The 8768-nt window shown below is 37.9% G+C and overlaps 2 long non-coding RNA genes across 2 annotated transcripts; both read left to right on the forward strand.

Moving 5' to 3' along the window:
• Positions 1-4471, forward strand: LOC136282718 (uncharacterized). The gene is made up of 5 exons (XR_010718386.1): positions 1-553; positions 959-1117; positions 1776-1848; positions 2214-2277; positions 3071-4471. It is a non-coding gene; the product is annotated as an uncharacterized lncRNA (long non-coding RNA).
• Positions 4472-7221: 2750 nt separating this feature from the next.
• On the forward strand, positions 7222-7931 carry LOC136282664 (uncharacterized). The gene is made up of 3 exons (XR_010718341.1): positions 7222-7468; positions 7588-7768; positions 7845-7931. It is a non-coding gene; the product is annotated as an uncharacterized lncRNA (long non-coding RNA).
• Positions 7932-8768: the final 837 nt, after the last annotated feature.

The following is an 8768-nucleotide window of genomic DNA, read 5'->3' on the forward strand; positions in this document are numbered from 1 at the left end:
TATAGAGCCTGTGCTCTGCCAATGGACTCTTGAAGGCCCGCACAATCCAAGTTTGATTCTTGTAAGGTACAAGGTACAAAACATGTTGGTGTTAAAAAGACTAATAGATTGAAGCTATTCTTGTTGTAGGTATGATTATTGAAGACTTCGCAGAGATTCTTTCAGAGGAAATTTTGTATTTGTTGCACATGGAAGTTAGAAAAAAAGAAAATGTCTTTGAGACATCCACATTCCTTTTTTTGTTTGTTGTTTGTTTGTTTTTTTTGTGCATCATAAACAATCAATGGATAATCAGACTACTAGTGAAGGAAACAGAAGAGCTAGCAAATTATTCTACCCCAGTCATGACCTTAATGACAAATGATACACTTTAAAAAATGAAAGGTGTCATTCATATAATCACAATATAGATTTCAAATTTCAAATTTTTCATGTTTACCCTCAAAGATTTCCACGCACTGTGGCATGTTTCTGCTATGACATGGGGCCAGAACAAATACGACAATGCCAGGGCTTTGTGAAACGCCATATTTTACTCTCACTGCAATTAAAGGTACAATTACTCTTGTGCTAATAATAACATCTGCAAAATCATCTTGATATATCGACAATAACAACAGTGATAACTATGATAATTATAATTATTACAATAATACTCCAAAAAAAAACTAATTAAAATTAACACTTGGGTGCATTTGCTTTTGCATTCTGAGCTAAAGACTAGGTTTAGCTACCTTTCTGGGCTTCATGGCTGCTGTCTTTGGCAATCCAGAAGTAAATATGTGGGCTGTTTGCCACAGTGTTGAGCATGCTTGAAAAAGTAAATACAGAGAAGGTTAATAAACATCAAATACACCTGAGTTAAACAAATGTGGAGGCAGAGTAGGCAGAGAAAAATCAATGAGGAAACAAAAGCAAACACATTAGTGTACTAACCTAACCAATCTTCTCTTGCTAGCAAGAGGACAGCTGAAGGGCAAAAGGACAGCCACCATTATACGACCATCCTCTGTTCCTTGCCATGTGAACTAAGATAACAAGAGAAACAGTTCAGTAAGATATGTGCATGAACATGAGTGTACTATTTGAATTGTTTACAGCTATTTTCCCACAGCAGGTAATCAAAGGGAGAAACGGGTTTTGTTTGACAGATTAGTTTGTAGCTCTTGGTTTTTTTTTTTTTTAACATGCAAACTTTCTTTTTTTCTTGCCAATCAAAGGGTAGGGTATGAGCGTGATTGTGATCACATCTCATTTTATGTGGGTTTTTCCTACATACTGATAAACAAGCTAATTACCTCTTCAAAAGAGTGGATCAGAAATGAAATGGCTGTGCTTTGCCCTCTGTCCTCTAAAATATTGATACATTGCAGCACCTCAGTGGTCCTGCTATGAACACCTTCACCTATAAGAAATGGGTAACCATGAGGAAAGTGATTTAGTGATGTATGAATGTATTCAGTAGCATTATACACTACCTGTGCTTTCATTGCTCAGTTTGTCATGCACTATCTGAGGTAAACTCATCACAATCATACCTGTTATCACTCCTGATGTTGAAAAATCATCAGTGACATAGCCATCTAGAAAGACAAAATAATAATTAAAACAGGTATACTAGTTCATTGATAAAGAATAATGTAAATGACAATTTCTAGTCTTATTAAGCTAAATGACTGGGGCATTGTGGTTGCTAGGATATGACCTCCCAAAGTACTGACACAGAGATGCATTGGCTTTGGTAAAAATGGTTCTTGTAATCTTTCTCACAACAGATGCATGGCAAAAAAGGAAGATAGCATGGTACAGGCATTAAGGAAATTGATATCCATTTAGTGAGACATCAAGGTGAGCTTACAGAGTCTAGCCTCTTCTGAGTAAACTATCACTTCTGCAAAAAAGAAAAAGAAAAGATAGGAATTACTTTGATGTAATAGGTGATAATGTCACAAATCATTATTTCCTTTACCTGCAGGATGATACAGATTCATCACTAATTTTCATATGTAGTTGTGCCTTTATAAGTCCATTATTTATGAGTTTCTTGAGTGATGTGACTCAGATTAGTAGGTGTTTTTTTCATTAAATATACATATGGCTAACTGGAACTGGAACAAATAGCTATGGGTTACTAAAAAAGTGCTTCCTTAATCTACAGTTTTGACTTACTTGAACATCCTTTTACTCACCATTAATGTCATCTTCTGAGTCAGATGATACAACAGATGGTCCTGCATTGTGGCCTAACCAAGGAAAAGGTGCAGACATCAAGATCAGGTCCATGTCAGAATTGTGAAAGTTCTTTAAATTAACTTAAGGTTACTTTCCACTTTCAGGGGTGTCGTTCATGAAAACACTTGTTTTTATGCTAGTTTCGTATAAATTCTTGCAAACTTTACATCAGAAGAAAGCTTAATGACAGCAGTTTACAATAAAAATACAATTTAAATGAGTTTTCCTCTTGGGAGTGTTATAAGCCAGCTAGACGAGAAACGATTAAGTGTTCTCTTATTGAATTTATTGAGTATCTTCATCAAGATCAATTGAAACTGTAATTGCACCAACTCACCGCCATGGTTTGAATCTGACTCATCTGACAAGTCTGAGCTCTCATCTGTTGAGTAACATTTGATTTAAATTATAATCGCCTTATATACACCCATATACACATTTAGAACACCAATACAAAAAGTAAATTGAAAAAGTAAGACAAAACTGGGGTCATACCAGATGTTGATCCTCTTGCATTTGCAGTTGCCATTGCTGTCAGATATCTTCGTGTAGAAGCTATGATGTCAAAAGCAATTCAGATTACACATAAAATTCAGAATTAAATTAGAACTTGTCATATTTCTTTGATTTTCATCGAGGCAGGATAAGATATACTCACTGAAAATAACTTCACTTGTCTAGTCAGTAAATTGAATTACAAATGGAAAGACAAAGTCTAAGCTGTTGGTAGTATAAACCAATACCTTTCAACTCAGACTTGTAATTAGCAATATTTTCAAATTTTTGTGAAAGATCTGAAAAGCTTAATTTCAAACAGTGACAAAATTTTTTTTTTCAGTTACCTCCATCAACTGGCAAAGGCATCAGATCCAGTGAAGTGGATGTGGAGGGTTGAGCAACTGGCAGTGTAGATGTAAGGCTGCTTGAAGATGGGGACAGCAAAGTGGCCCGTGATGATGTAGATGTTAAGGTGTCAGTGGATAGAGATGTGGGTGGTAAAGTGACTGTGGATGATAGAGATGTTGAAGTGGTTGTAGATGTTGATGGTAAATTGACTGTGAATGATAAAGATGTCGGTGGTAAAATGACTGTGGATAATGAAGATGTTGAAGTGGCTGTAGATGTTGCTGGTACAGGTGCTATGGACGACGAAGATGTTGAAGTAGCTGTTGATAATGAAAGTGCTGAAGAGGTTCCAGATGTTAGTGGCAAACTGACTGTGGACAATGAAGTGGATGTTGAAGTGGATGTAGATGATGAAGTGGAAGATGACAAAGCTGTGGTGAAAGAACAGTTTATGCATGTACATGTTGTGATCAAATGTCGTCATAAATTTGATACATTAGACTGGAAATGGGCCTATAGAAGATTCTCACAAGTGTTTGTGGATACATTGTATATGACATATAAACCTTCAACCTTTCAATTGTTTAATGTCAAGGTATGCATTTTGATTTAGCCAGCCTCTGTTACTCGGTTAATATTTGGAAAAATGCAATAGTCATGCACATCACTATTTCTAGGGTGATGAGATAACAAATGACCAATTTCTTCTAAAAGTTCTACTTAGTATCTGGAGGTTTATTATTTTCCTATTAATTTGTGCTAGAAGTTGCAAGGCTGCAGGGAAAGTCACCTTACTAAGATAAGTAAGTAAAGTATCAAGTAAAAAGATAAGTTTCATAGAAAACTGGTTATAAATTAGACTATGCTTATTCAAGACATGCTCCATTTGAAGAGAACAGTTTAAATAGTATGCACTTGTAAGGTTTAGTTGATGTAAGTAACACTTTAAATGTAAACAGACCTTGACTTGGTAGAAATATAAAGATCTTTTTCCTTCTACTTCCACCAAAGTGGTCCATGAGCTGCACACCACTTTGAAGGCCAGTTGCCACTGTCCTCATTGCATGCCCTCTTGCATATGATGTAATTATTTCCAAGCTAGTGTAATAAAGTAATGACAGAAAGGTGATTGTAGTTACCCACACTAACCTTTTTCTGTTAAATTGAATTTAACTGTGAATTTATTTCTGTAAGGTGCATGCAAATATACATTAATTTTGAATGCACATTTGCTTTTAGTGGCATTTGCTCTAGATTGACATAGATTGTAGCAACGACAGAAATATTGCATAGTATGTCATGAAAAAAAAGTATTGTAGGTTTAAATAATTCAATGTGTACTGGAACAAGGAAGGTTATTATCTTAGATGTCTAGACAGCTGTTGTTAATATAATTGGCCAACATTTCATTAAATTTTTTGTTGTTGTTGATTTGTTTTTGTTTTTTTGTTTACTTCATCTGGATCGACCAACGATATTCGATGTTTCTTTAGATAATCAAAATTCACCTTGAAAGCGAGACTAAGAGGACAGCAACAAAGGAAATCAAGAAATATCCCTTTCCAGTTTCTCTAAACCTCGCTTTCATGGAGAATTTTGATCTATCGAAAAAAAGCTTAATCGGGTTAGCGTGAATCATGAATTTGAGCATGACCTTCACACGAACAGAAAACGACAAAAAGTAAATCCTACACAATTCCACACCTCTTTTGTAAACTTTGCATTAAACTGATGGAACGTTAGGAAAATTTGTAACTAATTCCACACAATAATACAAATGACTGGATGAAGACAACAAAAAGACGGATATGTGCGCTGTTAGCCACTTGTCATTTATGTCCGATGCTTATCCTGTCTACTGGCGACAGCTTCTCAATGTTGCACGACATCTAAAGGAAGATTTTAGCAACCTTAGTTTTCTCTCATCCACGTTTACATCCAATCTTGCCCCTTTTCGGCATTTCGCTGCTTTTATTACGGTACTTTTCACTCTTTTCTCTGAAACCATTTTCTACCCTACGATACAGATTATGAAGGCAGCAGCACTTACCTGCTAAGGTCTTTTCCTGTAAGGGGAGGAAATGCTCTCACCAGTAAGTCTCCGATTTGGGAAGAGCTGTCGTTCTTTGTAAACGATATATCAGAAATCCGCTTGGCGGTAGCGAGCCTGCCCAGCTCAGTCTTGTTTGGCACGCTTCTGTGCCGTTTATCCAAAAAGACAACAGTTCTTTGGAAAGCGCGCTTGCTATGGTTCATCTCGTGGAGTTAAACACTTAATCTAAAATGCTTAACTCCTTGCTGCACTAATATTCCCAAGGATGACGCGAAACCACGCCGAAAATGAAACTGACCGACGTGTATACGTATTAATAAAAGGCTTTTGTTTCGTGGCACACCCATGTCACCTAGGCCTGTCGCTACGGGACATTTATATTGATAGTTAAACAATATTAGGATCGTTTGCCGCAAATGCGCTAAGCGCACCCTTTTATTCGTTTAATTGTTCTTTAATTCCATGAAACGGGCAAGTTACCCTTTTCCAGGAAATGATGTCCACATACAAATACACACACACACTCGCACATGCAGAATGGAAACTTGATTGTTTGAACAGGGAACTTGACCCTGGGTAACTGTCATTTCGCGGATCGATTGTTGCCAGATCAGTATCAATTGTTATTGATGAATACGTGTCAAATTGTCCAGGAAATACACATTTCCCATTGAGGTTCACAAGGTTATAAACATCGTTTACTTATCAGTTAGTCTTGGTTCTTTCACTAAAAGCAAACTTTGCTTGGATTAGATCACTTCGCTGCTTTATTCATTGCCAGATTCGCTATGTCTAATGAGCATTTTGAGTTTACTTCTCCTCCCGGAGCGCTATTCAACTGTTCTGTATGGTAAGTCTTTTTTGTTTTGTGATGATTTTTATCTTTCAGCAACTGATCGTTTTCGCTGTCACCCATCGAGAGAGAGATCTTCAGTGGAGTAGTTAAGAAATTTAAATGTCATAGGAGATAGGTTAAGGAAGAACTTTTTTAATTTTTAGGTCTCTTTGTTTTCCCAAACTTAAGATATTCGTCGAAATGTTTTGCGCAAATTTACAGAGCCTAGTATCGAGTCGCAATTGTCGTGGGTGTATCTTTGGTTCACCAACATTGCCGCTGAAAAATAGTGCAAAAAATCTGGAATTTACTTGGCTATCTATCCATCTAACTGAAACAACAAACATGTACGAAAGCACTCAAAAGGCTCAAAAGTCGACAGATAAGTCTATATTTTTCGACAACGCAGAGCTGTATGCCAAGCATCCACCATAACTCTGAACTTCAAATTGCGCTGGTTTCCAAACCCAGCTTGAAGATGCCAGGTTAAAATCTGCAATAAAGCAAGGCTTAACCTGACATTTAAGGAGAACGACCGACAGCATTCAGAGCATTCATAAGGCAGAAGTTCTTTTTAACTGTGGAACTATATTCGCATTTCCTGGGAAAAGAGATCATAAGCGAAATTGTAATTTTCTTTTGGCAAAAGGACGAGATGTTTAAATATTAACGCTAGGAAAATCATTAACGCACACTTGCTTACTTCTGTGATCGAGCTGTACTAAATAGTTTATACTTCAGCAGTTGTCTTTCTGAGAGGAGAGAAATGTTGCTCATCCCTCAGGAATTTGACCAATTAGACGAAATAGTAATTTGTCAAATAACAGATTTACGTTCTGCGTTTGTTTTGACTCTGAGTTATGAATCATTGTTCCATGGTTAAATTCCACTTTCCTTCGACACCTTTTACAATTGTAGCTGTTTGAACTGAATTCCTTGCTAGCAGGGGCCTCTTTGAAGGAATTACTTGACTTATCAATACTAGTTTTGTAAGGAAATGTACTAAACTCTCTTGATTATCTTTTACTTTGAAGCCTATCGACAATGGTTAAGCCTGTCACTCTGGCATGTGGGCATTCGGGCTGTCGACACTGCCTCGCGACACTCATAGGCATTGAGACTTTCCCCAAATGCCCACTCTGTAAAGCACCGATCGGAACAGATGTTACTCTCCACGTCAATGTCGCACTCGACGATATCATTGGAGACTTTAATATCAAGTGTAATAAGAGCGGCTGTCTATGGAAAGGAAAATTTCACGAGCACGAGCAGCACTTGAAAACGTGTGGAAAATTTCAAACGGCGTGTGCCAATGATGGCTGTGGAGAGATGGTGGCAAGGGAGAGGATGGCAGCACACACTGCGCAATGTGCAAAGCACAAACTCCCTTGCCAGCAATGCGGTAGAAAAATTACCAGGGAATCTTTCGAGGAGCATACTGCTTCCCTTTGCTCAAATAAGAGGGTACTGTGTCCACTAAGCTGCGGAACAAGCCTTCCACGGTAAGATATTGTCGGTTTAACTAAGAAATCAACAGTCAAATGGTTATTTAAGGCCAACAAAATATCCAAAAGTTTCACTAGCCAGCTCATCCCTGGTCCTTATTTTGATTATTTTGCAGGCTCCACTTAACACTGCACTTAAGCGAGTGCTCAGAAAGAGCGGTCCGCTGTGCGGTGACTGGCTGCACTGCCATAATAAAGCAGAAGAACATGCCACAGCACTCGACAAATGCAGCCGCCACCCACAGTGTTCTGCAGGAAGGGGAGGTCCAGCGTCTGCGGGGCCTAATGCATTTCAAGGTGAGACGCTAGAATTATAAAAATAATGAGAAAAGATATCACATGAACATGAACTGAACATTCGGTTTCATTTCAGAGAGCCAAACCGAGATGGATTTTGGAAGAAAGAGGAGTGTTCTCCTTCCGCTGGAGGGGAGAGAAATGGAATAACGTGAAGGGGTCACACCTATTCAGCACTGAGTACAGGTGCCCGAATGGGAACCGCTGGAGGGCGCATATACGATTTGCAGGACTTTCCTTGGAACTGGTGTCCGCAGTGACGGCAGTGGTAGTAGGAACGAGGTTAGGGACTCATCTTTGTAATTAAGGATAGATTCTCGCTCTGGAAAGCAGTACAGAGGATAAATGATCGCTGCTGATAAGCCAAAGTACTTGCATTTAGCTGGCGTATTTTACAACGACTATCAATATCGTAATTTTTCTATACAAGAGTTAGGAAATCTAAAACCATGTCTCCGAACCTAAAAACTGTTAAAAAGAAAATCAACTTTATCATGATTCACCACAAATCATTAATGACTTTACGCTTTATGTCTACAGAATAGTATTGATGCCTGATTCCTGCGAGGAGAAGGTTTTCCCTTTCCCGGCGAAGGAGATAAAGGAGGGGGAAGTAGCAGCAAATATCCCGCGCTGTGAACTGGATCACATGGACCCAGAAGATATTATGATTGTCAAGTTTGTCTTGACATATTATCTTTTAAAAGAAGACAAGTAATTTTCCATTTATTAGCTAGGAGAGGTATCGAGGTCGCAAATGATAACGCAAAAAATGGAAATCGTTTATGCACTAGAACAAAAGGCAATATGATAAGCACAGAACAAACTAACCATGAAATTTAAGAAGTATTTTTGAATGGAAAACATTTTCAGTACTTTCTCATTGAGATCTTCCGCTTTTTTTGCTGTATGTAATACCTCTCTTAGCACTTATCTGGAACATTACTTAACTAGAAAAGATCTCTTCACGCAGTTGTTAAGATAGAAGCGTGCCGGTGAT

Source organism: Pocillopora verrucosa, chromosome 7 (genome assembly GCF_036669915.1).
Source record: "Pocillopora verrucosa isolate sample1 chromosome 7, ASM3666991v2, whole genome shotgun sequence".
In the NCBI taxonomy this organism is placed as follows: Eukaryota; Metazoa; Cnidaria; class Anthozoa; order Scleractinia; family Pocilloporidae; genus Pocillopora; species Pocillopora verrucosa.